Below are 15816 nucleotides of genomic sequence, written 5' to 3'. Positions count from 1 at the left end.
TTTATATTCGCATTGCACATTTGCTTTAAGAGGGAAGGTGTTAGTTTAGCATCTTAAAATGATGTTGTACATCCATATGAGTGTAAAGTGCTTAGTTTTCGCCACTTTTATGGCCAAGATGACCACACGCAGCGCGCTCTTGAACCCCCCGCCCCCACCTTCGTGTTCATTTTACTGCACAAATATGTGTGTGAGTGGGCGGCGATCGGGCCCTTTTTTAATTGGCAAAATGAAAGGTTATCCGTCTGGAAATAAAAAAAGAAAGAAAAAAAAGCAGAAGAGGAGAAAAGGAAGCAAGACAGCGGTGAGTGTACTATGTTACTGTAGTTTTATGTCCTAATGTAGTCGAAGCACTGCAGACTAGTAGTAGTAAACCAGTTAACTGCCTTAACTTGTTGTAACTAGCTTGTTAGCGTTTGCTAACAGCATTGCAGCATGCTAGCGTTTCTTCATACATAAAGATGTTACCTAGAACATTAAATCAGTGTTTAGAATCAGCGTACACACTGATCAGCCAGGCTGATAAGCTGTTACATGATTCACTTCTGTGCCAGAATGTTATCCTTATTAAGTAAAAGCAATATAACTTACCAGCTAGTCAGCAGAATACGGTATGTGTAAAGGTATGTGTACTAAGCACAATAATAATAATCTGAAGTACATTTTGTTTGTTAAGGCAAATGTGTGTAAATAATTAAGGATCGTGTGAAGTGAATGAATAATGCAATTGGGGGGGTGGGGGCACTTTGAAGTGTCCAAAAAAGCGCTCTATGAGAGCGAGGCTTTATTAGACTTTTATTAAATATGCTATTCCTACAAGTCCAACTGTCGCCCTTACTTGCACATGCTCAAAGGGCCCCATGTTGCCTGTTGGTAGTTTGGATGTCGGTGGGGGGCGCTGATGGGGTGGTTCGCCCAGGGCGCGAAAGTAGCCAGGACCGCCACTGATCCCGCGCCATGAAAATGAGTGACTTCCGGCTCCAGTCTCGAGTTGAGAAAGAGGGCGCTGTGACTTGTACGGTAGAAGGAGTCCTCTTCACTGTCTAGCCGTACTGTTATATGAGAAGGACTAAGGATTCAGCTGATTTTGCGGATTAATTCGGTTATTTTTCGCAACACGCCAGCCAAACGGCAGCAGAAAATTTTGCCACACTAGGGAGAGGCGTGTGAGCCTTTTTGGGGTTTCAAAAGGTTCTGAAGGGAAAAGGTACCGTTCTTGCACACACCATATAATTGTTTGAATTAGTATAACACATTCATTTAACTATAGTTTAGGCAGACTCCACTCAGTGGCCTTGAGCACAGTAAAGTGAATCACCTTATCGGCGCTCATGAGGGGGAAAAGGAAAAATTGTACCGTAGGCACCGTCTAACTGTTTGCATTACTCGAACACACGTAATATAATCAATCAGGGAATAGTATCATTTCTCATATTCACTGTAGGACTGCACTACTCTAACACACCTAATGTAAAATAAATAGCACACCATAGTTTAAAGAAACAGAATAGATACACAACGCCATCTTACCACAGAAGCCCAAAACGTGTGCGCCACGAGCAAGATTGACGCACCAAACTCTGGCAATCAGACCTCCCGACAAATCAACAAGGACAAAGACCAGCGCGCTTTGTCCTAAAACAAATAGTGCCAGCCCGGATAACAAAGTTGATAGCAGGCGCTTGTGACGTCAAGGCCAGCGCCGGTCGCTGTGGCAACCACATCCCATCCACACACGAACCTAAACAGCCCGAAACCGGCCAGAGAGGGATGATCCCAAAGCAACGCCCGGACACACCTTCGGCCGGCCCACGGACATAAAAAACACTGGACGCTGACATAAGACAGATTTTGCTGCTCGGGAACATGTAGCCTTGTTTTGGATCCAGAATTGTCCCTCCGTCGTCTGTTTTTGCCTTGTTTCTGACCATTGTCGACGAATAAATTGTCAACCTGCTTTCGGCCAGTCTTTTTCAAACTTTTGGAACATGGAGTCAGTAAAAAGGGTTCATATCAGAGATGAGCGCGCAAAGTTCCGCCTTCCCGGTTGGCGCGCGTGGAGGCAGCATCGGCAGAGCGGCACTTTGTTCAGCTGTCGCTGTTTCCGTTCGGCTTGTCTGGGGAGGCGAATTTCAATAGTTCCCATTCACCGGTGGATATTGGCCAAAACAAGCCCTACTACTGTGGGACCATTGGACTTTCGAGGAAGTGAGTAAGCATTGTGTTTTGTATTATGTCAAATACTGGGATCACTTTAATACGTAGGTGGCTTGCATTTTGTGGCTGACATGCTCCTTGTCGACTCAGGACTGTAAGAATGTTTTTGAAATAGGAATGTAAGAGGCAGCTAAGATTTGTTGATATTTCAGACTATTTAGCTCTCAGGGTGCAGACAATTAAAAAAACGTGTGGCATTTGCCAAGGCCCACAGCCTGTCAAAAGGATAGATGCTGGAAAAGTGGCAAAAGGTGGATTTTTCAGATGAATCTTTCCTTGAATTACACCACAGTCGCCCCAAATATTGCAGGAGACCTACTGGAGCCCGCATGGATCCGAGATTCACTCAGAAAACAGTGAAGTTTGGTGGTGGCAAAATCATGGTCTGGGGTTACCTCCAGTATGGGGGTGTGCTAGAGATCTGCAGGGTGGAAGGCAACATAAATAGTCTGAAATATCAACAAATCTTAGCTGCCTCTTGCATTCCTAACCATAAAAAGGGACAAATTCTGCAGCAGGATGGTGCGCCATCGCATACTTCAATCTCTACCTCAAAGTTCCTCACGGCAAAGAAGATCAAGATCCTCCAGGACTGGCCAGCCCAGTCACCGGACATGAACATCATTGAGCATGTCTGGGGTAGGATGAAAGAGGAAGCATGGAAGACGAAATCCAAGAATGTTGATGAACTCTGGGAGGCATGCAAGACTGCTTTCTTTGATGTTCCTGATGACTTCATCAATAAATTGTATGAATCCTTGCCGAAGCCCGTGGAAGCCATAAAAAATATTAAATTTGGATCTCACAGCGCCACTACTTAATTCGCTTATGTTATGTAACATATTTTTGTATTTGAAGTACATTTTTTGTTCAATTTTCACACTACTTTCTGTAGGCGACAAAACTGTTGTCTTGCCAAAATTTGACCTTTATGCCTTCATTAAATGATACATCATTTTTTCAGTGAAACAAATATATTTTTGTACATTCAACATCATTTGGGAGGGTCTTAGCTTTTAGATGGGCCATTTCTGAAACCAATTGGATAATTAAAAGTCAGGTTATTCGCAATTGTTTCTGCAAAATGGATAAGCAACAAGACTTTTGTCAGGGACTCTACGTACTTAGCAAAAAAAGGTGAAATAACTAAAAACGTGTGATATTCTAGTATCTTCAAAGTAGCCAACCTTTGCTCTGATTACTTTTTTGCACACTCTTGCCATTCTCTTGATGAGCTTTAAGAAGGAGACACTTTTTCAAAAACGAAAGCAGCACAAAAGACTACATATTCCAAGAGCCATTGTGTTGTCAAGAAGGACAAACCGAATGTGATCATTTTTAATAAATTTCCGAGCGAGGCGCCAACTAATGAAAGGGAGGCATGCGAAGCAAGCAACGGCCGGTTGGATTGAGCGAGCGACTTTGAAACATGCAGAATGAATCGAAAACTACATTTAGCGCAAGCTAATGCATTATTTCATCAACTCAAGGAAGAAGACGAGCCATAGTTGTCGTTTTCTTTGGATGAGTCGGCGTCTCGGCGAGTAGAAGTGACAGCAGCGCGCAAACGGCGAAATAGAAGGCTGTGTGACGTTGTGTGTGATGCAGCTCCGTGACCTGTTCAAGAAGAAACTTTATTGAGTGTGCAAAAAAAGAAAAAGAAAAAAAAAAACTTCATTGGGTCGCATGCCTGAAAATTTTGAATTGAACTGAACTGCTTGTCAATATTTTTAAAATACTGTTTTTTTCAATGTAATATATATTTTTTCTTCACTATAATCTTTTCAATTTTTATGTAGATGTGTGTTCGAGAAGCTTGATTGCATGTACGTATATACTTTTGATCAGGTGATGGGTACAACACCTAACTTCACAAAGAGATATCTTCCAAACCCTTTTTGTGTTAGATGATATATATAAATTTTTTTCTCACTATTTTGCACACTATATAACCTGTTTTGAACATAGTATGTGTAAAGGCCAAAAACGCCTATGACCATACCTGCTGTTTGTGTTGAATTGTCTAACATCAAACTATTCAATCTTATTTTTTTCTATTGAATGTTTATCCCAACAAGTTGAATAAATATTATCAAGCTTCAAAACGGTTGGTCGAGCATGTTTGGTTGTCAATGGGACATCAACATTACAAATTTTGAGAAAAGATTTGGGGATTTTTTTGTCTTTTTGGGTCCAAAATCTGGATTATAATTGGTCAGTGAAGAAAACAACAGTTTCGACATGAAGTTTAAGGGGTCCTGAAAAAGGGACCTAACTTGGCCATTGTAAACAATTTTTTCTTTGAAATATAAAGGCAACATCAAATGCATGCAAATTCGGCCAAAATAGGCTTAGGTGTTAAAGGGTTAACTTCACAGGTATGTGCCATTCTCTTGATGAGCTTCAAGAAGGAGTCACCTAAAATGATTTTTGACTTCACAGGTATGCCTTTTCAGGGTTAATTAGTGGAATTTATTGCTTTATCAATGGGGTTGGGACATTCATTTGTGTTGCATTGAATGAGGTGTGTCCAAACTTTTGGCCTGTACTGTATGTTATGAATAATTTTTGGATATATGTTTGTGTGCATGTATATGTGTAAGGCAAATTAGCCTGTCCCAGGTATTACTTAAATTGGAGTAATTAGAAGTATTTTTCAAGGTTTGAAATTACAGCCATTTTTGTCGCATATGTGCCCAAAATGTAATATGTGTATTATAAATATTTGGGAACAAACAATTACTGTGTTGTGAGTGAAAGTCATGGCATTAGTTTTGTGTTTGTACCCTACATTTACTTACATCCTGTGTAACTCCTGGGGGCTAAGCCCCTATTGTTAAAACCTAGTGACGCCCCTGCATTTCACCCAAATTGCTTGTATGAAAGTCGAGCCAGAGTAAGTGGTCGGTAGTGGTTAGAAAAGCCGATGGTGCAAATTCATCTTTAAATTTTCATGTCCCGCACCCCGCTATGTTCAAAACCTGATTCAATGAATATTGTGTCTCTTATTTCTCCTCACAGAATAGCGAGAAAATTTTGGTGGAAGTTAGATGACCGTTGGCATCATGACACATTTGGTTTCTATGAGAATCAAATATATACTGAAAGTCAAACAAAGCTGTGAAGAAAAAGGAAAGACAAAAAAAGTCTGCTACATAATCCCGTAATAACGGTGAATGATCATTCATGATATACTTTGTGCATTTGTACTGTGAGGACAGAGTAGAACTCGACAGATACATTATTCAGAGTGCCAAAATGGGATCCCTGCGTCTCAATTTACAGAACTTAGTTACATAACTGAAAGAGAAACAAACAACAAGATATTTTTACGTTTTACTGCCACTTTTTGTTTTTTTTCCCCATAAACACTGTTTGATGGCAGATAGCTAAAATTCAGCCCATTCTCCCTGTAGGTTTTCCACTAAAACAATGAGTCAATATTTCATATCTTCTGTGGCTCACAAGGGTAAACCTTCCGCAAAATGCTGAATTCTATTACATAAAAGAGGACTTGTTTTGTTGTCCTTTTTGTTCATGTCCTTCATCGTGGTGTGCCGGGTATAGTTAGTAACTTTACTTGACTCCGAAGGTTTCACCACAGTCTTGTTTAAACAGAAGTGCCATCTGCTCCCCTGACCAGACACAAACTGTTTCTTCCCTCTGTACTGTATAGGGAAAAGTAGATATCTGTGAGGCTAGACATACTATGGCTGGCGTTATTGTTATGCCGGGGGAGCAGTAACATGCAGTTAAACGTGAAAGACCTTCACCTTGTTATATAATGACATTGCAGTCTAATATTCAAAGCTCTGAGCTCCATTTTGAGGAGCCTTTTAGGCAGAAGTGAAAGTGGGACGGAACGGTCAGGAACGCAGTTCTGGTAAAAGATTCACGGGAGGAACGGGGCGGAACGGTGCCTTGATCCCGAAAATATGACGTCAACTGTCAAAACTCCATGTAAAAACTAACTGCAAGGGTGCCCCACATCCATCTTATCTCTAAGAAGAAAACAAAATACAGTGCCTTGGATAAGTGTTCGGCCCCCTTGAATCTTGCAACCTTTCGCCAGGTTTCAGGCTTCAAACATAAAGATATGAAATTCAATTTTTTTTGTCAAGAATCAACAACAAGTGGGACACAATCGTGAAGTGGAACAACATTTATTGGATAATTTAAACTTTTTTAATAAATACAAAACTGAAAAGTGGGGCGTGCAATATTATTCGGCCCCTTTACTTTCAGTGCAGCAAACTCACTCCAGAAGTTCAGTGAGGATCTTTGAATGATCCAATGTTGTCCTAAATGACCGATGATGATAAATAGAATCCACCTGTGTGTAATCAAGTCTCCGTATAAATGCAGCTGCTCTGTGATAGTCTCAGGGTTCAGTTTAAAGTGCAGAGGCAAGGCAAGGCAAATTTATTTATATAGCACAATTCAACACAAGGCAATTCAAACTGCTTTACATCACATGAAAACCAAGGAACACACCAGGCAGGTCCGAGATACTATTGTGAAGAAGTTTAAAGCCGGATTTGGCTACTAAAAGATTTCCCAAGCTTTAAACATCTCAAGGAGCACTGTGCAAGCTATCATATTGAAATGGAAGGAGCATCAGACCACTGCAAATCTACCAAGACCCGGCCGTCCTTCCAAACTTTCTTCTCAAACAAGGAGAAAACTGATCAGAGATGCAGCCAAGAGGCCCATGATCACTCTGGATGAACTGCAGAGATCTACAGCTGAGGTGGGAGAGTCTGTCCATAGGACAACAATCAGTCGTACACTGCACAAATCTGGCCTTTATGGAAGAGTGGCAAGAAGAAAGCCATTTCTCAAAGATATCCATAAAAAAGTCTCGTTTAAAGTTTGCCACAAGCCACCTGGGAGACACACCAAACATGTGGAAGAAGGTGCTCTGGTCAGATGAAACCAAAATTGAACTTTTTGGCCACAGTGCAAAACGATATGTTTGGCGTAAAAGCAACACAGCTCATCACCCTGAACACACCATCCCCACTGTCAAATATGGTGGTGGCAGCATCATGGTTTGGGCCTGCTTTTCTTCAGCAGGGACAGGGAAGATGCTTAAAATTGACGGGAAGATGGATGCAGCCAAATACAGGAACATTCTGGAAGAAAACCTGTTGGTATCTGCGCAAGACCTGAGACTGGGACGGAGATTTATCTTCCAACAGGACAATGATCCAAAACATAAAGCCAAATCTACAATGGAATGGTTAAAAAATAAACGTATCCAGGTGTTAGAATGGCCAAGTCAAAGTGCAGACCTGAATCCAATCGAGAATCTGTGGAAAGAGCTGAAGACTGCTGTTCACAAACACTCTCCATCCAACCTCACTTAGCTCGAGCTGTTTTGCAAGGAAGAATGGGCAAGAATGTCAGTCTCTCGATGTGCAAAACTGATAGAAACATACCCCAAGCGACTTGCAGCTGTAATTGGAGCAAAAGGTGGCGCTACAAAGTATTAACGCAAGGGGGCCAAATAATATTGCACGCCCCACTTTTCAGTTTTTTATTTGTTAAAAAAGTTTCAATTATCCAATAAATGTTGTTCCACTTCACGATTGTGTCCCACTTGTTGTTGATTCTTGACAAAAAATTAAAATTTTATATCTTTATGTTTGAAACCTGAAATGTGGCGAAAGGTTGCAAGGTTCAAGGGGGCCGAATACTTTTGCAAGGCACTGTACCAACATCAGATTTTTATACTACGATGGAGTACTAGGCCCAAATAAAGGGAAAAAAAAATAAAAAGGACTGTGAGAATAAAGTCCTACTCTTGCTACGGGAAAAACGGGTTTCTTCTTCCTGCCTTCGACGAAGGCGAACGTGTTTCCTCCCTGCTCCTGCTGCTCGCTATCTTCGTCAGTCTAGTCTGTCTGCTTTTGTTGTATTTTCCTCTGTGGATCAACTCCTCATGGTCCCTCATACAAAAACGGATCTGATTACTTGGTCTCTCATTGTAATTGACAAGATATTTTCAACAAGAGACGGTGCACCAGGAGAGCCGTCTCGCCCAGATGGTACCTTCGCCGCCGGATACGTGAGAGATTCATGGGATCACTGGAAGCCAGTGTGTCTTACTGTCCTATCTGTGAAGATATCAAGGATATTTGGCTGTTTAGCGTGACGGTCGTGGGGTTCCTTCTGCTCGGTTTAGGAGGTACCCAGCTCTCCCGGAAAGTTTCCAAGATGACAGCTTTCAAGGAAATCAACAAATTGTCCATGGATCAAACGATGTGATTCAAGGCATTGAAGGACCGCGTCAAGGCTCGGCTCGAGAAATGGCTCCGTGGACTCACAGTTCGGTCCGAGGAAGGATGGAGAAATGTGGATGCTACCTGGCGCCAGGTCACAGAATTGTCGAGGCAGACCGCGACTATTGGCATTGACTTAAGGGACCTGAGGTCTCACCTACGCCCTGAGGAGCAGGAATTTGACTGAAGACCAACTGTATTTTTGGACATACAGTGGTACCTCTACATACGAAGTTAATCCGTTCCAGGACCTTGTTTGTAAGTCGAAATGGTCGTATGTCGAGCAGGATTTTCCCATAGGAATACATTATAATTCCATTAATTCGTTCCAAAGCCCAAAAAACTGCACTAAATCCTTAAAAAATACTGCTGGTGCTATTACAAATAGCAATTACACGTAGCAAAACAAATAAATTATAAATCAAAATTGGAATAATATAATAAAAAGAATAATAATAATTCCTGTAATAGTGTAACGAATCAGGTTCTAATAAGACGGACGTTTTTTTGTGTACCTGAACGCACCGCGGTGCTGACGTGCCTGGACCGGTGAGCTTGAGTTTCACTTTCACTTTGAATGTTCTCTTGAGAACACCGTCAGTTGCGGCAGACAGCAGGCGTTTTGTGTTGAATAAGTTGTGAAAGAAATGATGAAAACGTGGCGAAGCTGGCGATTTCTTTGGAGATGTTACCACAATAAGAATTGTCAGCTTAACTTATAAAGACTGGCGAACGATGGTCGGAGGAGGACCGTGGAGATGTAATGTTGAGCCATTTCACGGATGCCCACCCCACGCTCATATTTTTCTGTCATTTGCATCTTCATTTAGAAGGTAAGCATCAACTTTTTCCTTGTTTCACCACCTGTACCAACCTTTTCTGAAACCTGTGTTGATTTGTCACACAAGAAAATCCGTCGTGCATTCGTCTGCGGTGCTGCCATTGTCGTCGTATTTCGAGCATGTCGTCGGATGTAGAAACAAATGGCGAGTTAAATTTTACGTCGGATGTCGAAAAGTTCGTGTGTCGAAGCGATCGTATGTAGAGGTACCACTGTATTAAAATACTTATTTGGCTTAATTGGATTATAATTTTCCTTTTCCTTTCTCGAGCACTCTTATCCCACCCCTCCCTTCTCCTGGAGAAAGCCGCGCAGGTAGCCCTATCTCTTGCCGTTGATTCTGTTCCCAAGGCCTGTAGCAGGGCCCTGCGACTCTTATTTTGTCTACAGACACGTACAAATACTAACACACTTGTGGATACACACACTCACACACAACTTCCCCCAGTCCACCACCGCCTTTTTCTTACTATCACCTACCACCCCCCACCCTTTCCTCCAGCCATGACTGGTAGTTCTCCTTTTTTTCGTACAAAAAAATCCCTGCACGTGACCTGTGCGTCGTGTCATATCCATGCTATGTTGTATGATATATGTGTCTACTGTAAGTTCTGTAACTGCTCTACTTGTAACTTGCTCTGTAATTTTTGAAGAACAGAGAGAAGTTGATGGCGCGGAACATCTGCAGCGGCCCGATCCTCACTCATCGAACGGAATTTCATTATCATCTGTTGTCATTTTGTGAGAGCTGTTGTCAATGACAAATACATCTCTGAATCTGAATCTATTCACAAGAATTTTCAACGGAAAAAGCTTTTTGTTTATATATGGCGGCCGCTAATTTCCTTACTGACTAGCCTCATAGTTCGCAATATTTACGTAAAATAAATGCTACCTGCACATTATTTTTTGGGGGGGATTTTAAGTACTGTTGAGTTAATTATCGAGGGTTGATTGAATATTTGCTTGATTGATTGAATATTTGCTTGTGCTCATACATACCTAATACATGCATAATACACATTGCCATATTTTTTCTTATTAATATAACCAGTAAATGATTATTGCTTGCTATACTAGGGTGTAGTATAATGTTTAAGTGTTACAAAGAGTAAAGAGGGTCGGGATGACAACTGCCTTGCTTCATGGCCGCAACATTGCATAACTAGACCTTCTAGGACATCTTCAGCGTCTTACGTCTAGACTTTCGTCTAGACTTTCGAGGACAATTTTCCATTCGAGGACATCTTCCATGGCCGCAGCGTTGCATAACTGAAGTGTCTGGGTCATTCTGACCACTTTACCTGTGCCCTTGCTTACACACGTGTATTAAGTTAGTTCCACCTACATGCTCACACATAGCCAATCAAAATCACATGGGTGTCTCCAGCTTGCTTTCCCCCTCTCTTCAGGGCGGCACCCTTCTGTATTAGGACAAACCCCTAATAAAAAGAGCAAGGAGGTTTTTTTCCTTAGATCAATTTTGGTGACTATACAGCGTAATCTAGCATTCCTCTTTCTAGTCCCTCTTTGCTCTCCTTGGCCAAGAAAACAGTGTCTTCTCTCCTTATTTTTGGGTAATTTTACAAATGTCTACCTAAGGGTCTATTTTTGAACTTGACAAGTACGAATTGAGACTGTTTTACGTCCATATCTATAAAGAATTCAGGAATTTATGCATTTATTCACAAGAACGGAAAAATCTCTTTGTCTGTGTTTCAACTCGGTCAACTTTGACATAGATAGGCCCTCTATGAATCGGCCCCGTGCCCCGTCAATACATTATGAAGTCTATGGATGAGGCAGATATAAAGATTTTCTTATTTTCTAAAACACAAGATGTTTTCAATATTGCTGAATTTAACGGAGGCGCCACCACGCTACGTAAAGCTGCTTATCCAGCTACATTTGCCCTACGTAATAATACAACTTTTATTTTTGTACTATTAAAGCAACGCTAGGTTACTTTTCAACTTTTATAAAATATTGTCATAACATTTGTGATGATATGTCAACTGACAACTAGTTGAATGACAACTCTTTTATATCTTGAGAGGGGTCTGAATCGCTTTCACCAGCACTAAGAATAGGTTCATACTGCAGCTCTTAATGCACAATTCTGATTTTTTGTCTTTTTTGATTGAGCCCATTCAAGTATTACACATGCGCACTAATTCACAGTCTGACACACGCTGAGGAAACTGACCCGCGTGCTCAAAAGTATCAAAACAAATAACTATACACCCTGCGTGCATGACTCACACACATAAGCCTTATTATGTGTGTGCGCCAGTTTGCCCCGACTCGGCCATGTAAGCAGTACTAAAGTATTGCTCATTTGGCGCACAATACGACACCGATCATTATCAGGCTTATTCTTTCCTTCATTTTACTTTTTATGACTGTGGTCAAGCGCGCCTCCAGCGTAGTAAAAGCTGAGTTAAAGCTAGGCGCTATCGCAAATGAACAGCTACGTCGCTGCCGTCCAGCCTACCGCTCTTGCTCTTCGGTGACGTAATTGCTACATGAATTCCGATTTGGGAGACTTCACAGTTCAGACCGCCGCCACATTGTGGAGAAATGTGGCCTAGATCGGATTTAAACCACATACAAAAGTGACCCAGATCGGATTTGAAATGGTCGACTTGTCACGTTCAGACCACCAAGTTAATGCCTCTCTCGAGTCGGAAAAAAAAAATCGGATTCGTGTATTAAGATCTGCGGTTTGAACCAAGCCTAATTAACCTTGAGAAGGGTGGCAGGAACTCTGCCACACAAAAAAAAATGTGCAAATGTGCTGACTCCTTTACGGCATTTCCAACTTTCCCCATTCATTATAAAGATGGAAGTTTAGTTCGAATTCAGCATAGATGGCAGCGCAACAAAAGAGACAAAAAGTTTTGTCTGAGGAGGAAAAAAAGGGAGGTTACCAGGATACTCAAAAATATACATTGGCCCGGCTTTCACTCGCTGGCGTGACGACCCCCCCCCCCTCCCCGCCACCCTTAACTGAACCCATCAAAGCATACAAGTTCTCGTGGTGTGGGGTGTTAGCCACACTAAGCCACAAGATTGCTAACTGTCATTGTCTTTTGTTTAGCCACAACTGGTTGCATTACATTGTTACTATTCATTCTTAACACAGCCGTTTCAAACACAAATGTCTTTTACCGTATTGGCCCGAATATAAGACGGCCCTGATTATAAGACGATCCCCTCTTTTTCAAGACTTCTTTTCAAGACTCAAGTTTGAAAAAAGACTTTTTGAACACTAAATTAATTTTTATACAGAAAATAATTACAGTACATCCGAAACAAATGATTATAACAATATATTTCAGAGAAAAAGCATTTTATTTTGCCTCATTCGAATCTTAATATCTGGACATTTAAATATGTAAACTAAAGTGCAATCACATCTGTAAATGAATGGCTTCTGGTTTTTTAAATGTAAATAAACCAATCTATTGTGATAAAACAACAAAATTGCAATACCTGCATTAACCATCAAAGTGATGTCTAACTGTAACTGTAGTCTTGAAACAAATCTGAATAAGGGAAAACATTGCAATAAATTATGCAAACTGGTTAAACTTGAGAGTAGCTGAGATCTGTCATGACAGAACAGCGCTTCAATGATATCTGGCGCCATCTAGCGTCGTGAATGGGTATAACATCTAGACCGCGAATATAAGACGACCCCCTTTTTTCAGTCTTATTTCAATGCAAAAAACACTGTCTTATATTCGGGCCAATACGGTAATCCATCTGCAGGCGACCGGGAGATTTATTGATGATTTTACGGCACTGTGCAGATGTGCGCTGGTCCTCATGGGAAACGCAGGGTCTTTCTTAAGGCAAAACACTACCGCTTTTGTCCACCGGTGTCGCTAAAATAGACCAAAACTGAAAAGTTACATAGTGTTGCTTTAATTCAACATTTATTCTCACAGTAATAGACTTTTTGTCTCATACTATTACTACGAGAATAAAATTCGTATTATTACGTAGGACTAATCTAGTTGAATAAAGAAATGAAGGAAAATAGAAATCAGGAGATGGAGGTTGGCGTAACTGGTGGTTTTGTTAAATGTTATTTTGCAAATCATTTAAAATAAAATTTTTGAATAAAAATCAGTTTTTCGTTGATGCCTTGTGTCAGTATGTGTAATGCAGTAGCCTAATGCATGTGTAATACCAGTTTGTGTTTCTGTAATAGGTATAACTATGCCAAAAGCAGTTTCCTTTGCATTTCAGTGGTTTTAGGTTTCAGGGTATATTGGTCAGAATAACACAAATTTACATGTACAGTCATGCTCAAAATGCTTTTAAAATTCACAAGGTTAAATACATTTCTTTGATTAATTATCGTTAGGACATAAATTTCAAGTGAATGATACTACTATGTACGTGTACATTCCATGGCCGACCAAATTATTTCCAGGCCAATGCTGCCCTCTGCAGTTTATAATCTATTACTACTGCTTTTCAAGGTTCCACAACCACAATATAATCTGAGTAATGTACTCAATTTAAAATTCATGAGTTAGGAAACCATTTATTTTGAAATGTGGATTCTTAACCCTTAGATGCACAAGTTACTCGACCCTACACTCTTCCATAAGTGGGTCAAAAATGATCCATATTAGAACCAATGTGTTTTTATGCCATTTTGGTGAAGAATGATCACTTGTATATTAATTAGTATTACATTTAGGGCCACACAAGAATGATTTCATGCTTGAAATATCTTTATGATTCAATTAACATTTTGTGATTAAAAAACAACAACAACAAAAAACCCAGAACAGCAATAGACGTTATCCTTTCTTGTATTTGATCATCAATGATGAAGAGCTCCTATGCATCTTTTTGGTGAGACAGCGGCGCTAAGCCCTTGTGGAGGCATTGACCGATTTCTGAGGATATTGTGGCTCTGTGTTCTCCCCTGGGTGGGAGGTAATTCGCTCTAGTAAGAGCCCTACCAAATCATACTGTTGGCCATGATTTGGACACTTTCTTCTTCAGAGGACACATTAGTGGAATCTTATGAGTCAGATTGATCCTGTTTAGTTGGATTTCCAGGTGGACAACTGCCACTGCCACCTGGACAATAGTCTGGGTCCTCATCATCAGAAATTTCGGACACTGGAGTCCATCCCCGTCACTCCCTCTCCATCATCCACCATCTATAGGACCATTTCAGCTGTAAATCTAGCATCGATGACATTTTGGATAAGCAAACATAAGAGTAATGTTTTCAATAGATCAACATGTAGCTGTATAAATAAATAAACCCACACCCACACACACTATACAGTGGGGCAAATAAGTATGTAGTCAACCACCAACTGTGCAAGTTCTCCTACTTGAAAAGATTAGAGAGGCCAGTAATTGTCAACATGGGTAAACCTCAACCATGAGGGACAGAATGTGGAAAAGAGAAGAAAATAACATTGTTTGATTTTTAAAGAATTTATTTCCAAATTAGAGCGGAAAATAAGTATTTGGTGACTTATAAACGAGCAAGATTTCTGGCTGTCAAAGAGGTCTAACTTCTAACGAGGTCTAACGAGGCTCCACTCGTTACCTGTATCAATGGCACCTGTTTTAACTCATTATCAGTATAAAAGACACCTGTCCCCAACCTCAGTCAGTCACACTCCAAACTTCACTATTGCCAAGACCAAAGAGCTGTCAAAGGACACCAGAAACAAAATTGTAGACTTGCACCAGGCTGGGAAGACTGAATCTGCAATAGGTAAAACGCTTGGTGTAAAGAAATCAACTGTGGGAGCAATTATTAGAAAATGGAAGACATACAAGACCACTGATAATCTCCCTCGATCTGGGGCTCCATGCAATATCTCACCCCGTGGCTTCGGTGAGCAAAAATCCCAGAACCACACAGGGGGACCTAGTGAATGACCTACAGAGAGCTGGGACCACAGTAACAAAGGCTACTATCAGTAACACAATGCACCACCAGGGACTCAAATCCTGCACTGCCAGTCATGTCCCCCTGCTGAAGAAAGTACACGTTCAGGCCCGTCGGCGGTTCGCTAGAGAGCATTTGGATGATCCAGAAGAGGACTGGGAAAATGTGTTATGGTCAGATGCAACCAAAATAGAACTTTTTGGTAGAAACACAGGTTCTCGTGTTTGGAGGAGAAAGAATACTGAATTGCATCCGAAGAACACCATACCCACTGTGAAGCATGCGGGTGGAAACATCATGCTTTGGGGCTGTTATTCTGCAAAGGGACCAGGACGACTGATCTGTGTAAAGGAAAGAATGAATGGGGCCATGTATCGAGAGGTTTTGAGTGAAAATCTCCTTCCATCAGCAAGGGCATTGAAGATGAAACGTGGCTGGCTCTTTCAGCATGACAATGATCCCAAACACACAGCCAGGGCAACAAAGGAGTGGCTTCGTAAGAAGCATTTCAAGGTCTTGAAGTGGCCTAGCCAGTC

The sequence above is a fragment of the Corythoichthys intestinalis genome, chromosome 2, assembly GCF_030265065.1.
Source record: "Corythoichthys intestinalis isolate RoL2023-P3 chromosome 2, ASM3026506v1, whole genome shotgun sequence".
In the NCBI taxonomy this organism is placed as follows: domain Eukaryota; kingdom Metazoa; phylum Chordata; class Actinopteri; order Syngnathiformes; family Syngnathidae; genus Corythoichthys; species Corythoichthys intestinalis.
Note: the sequence above shows the minus strand (reverse complement) of the source record.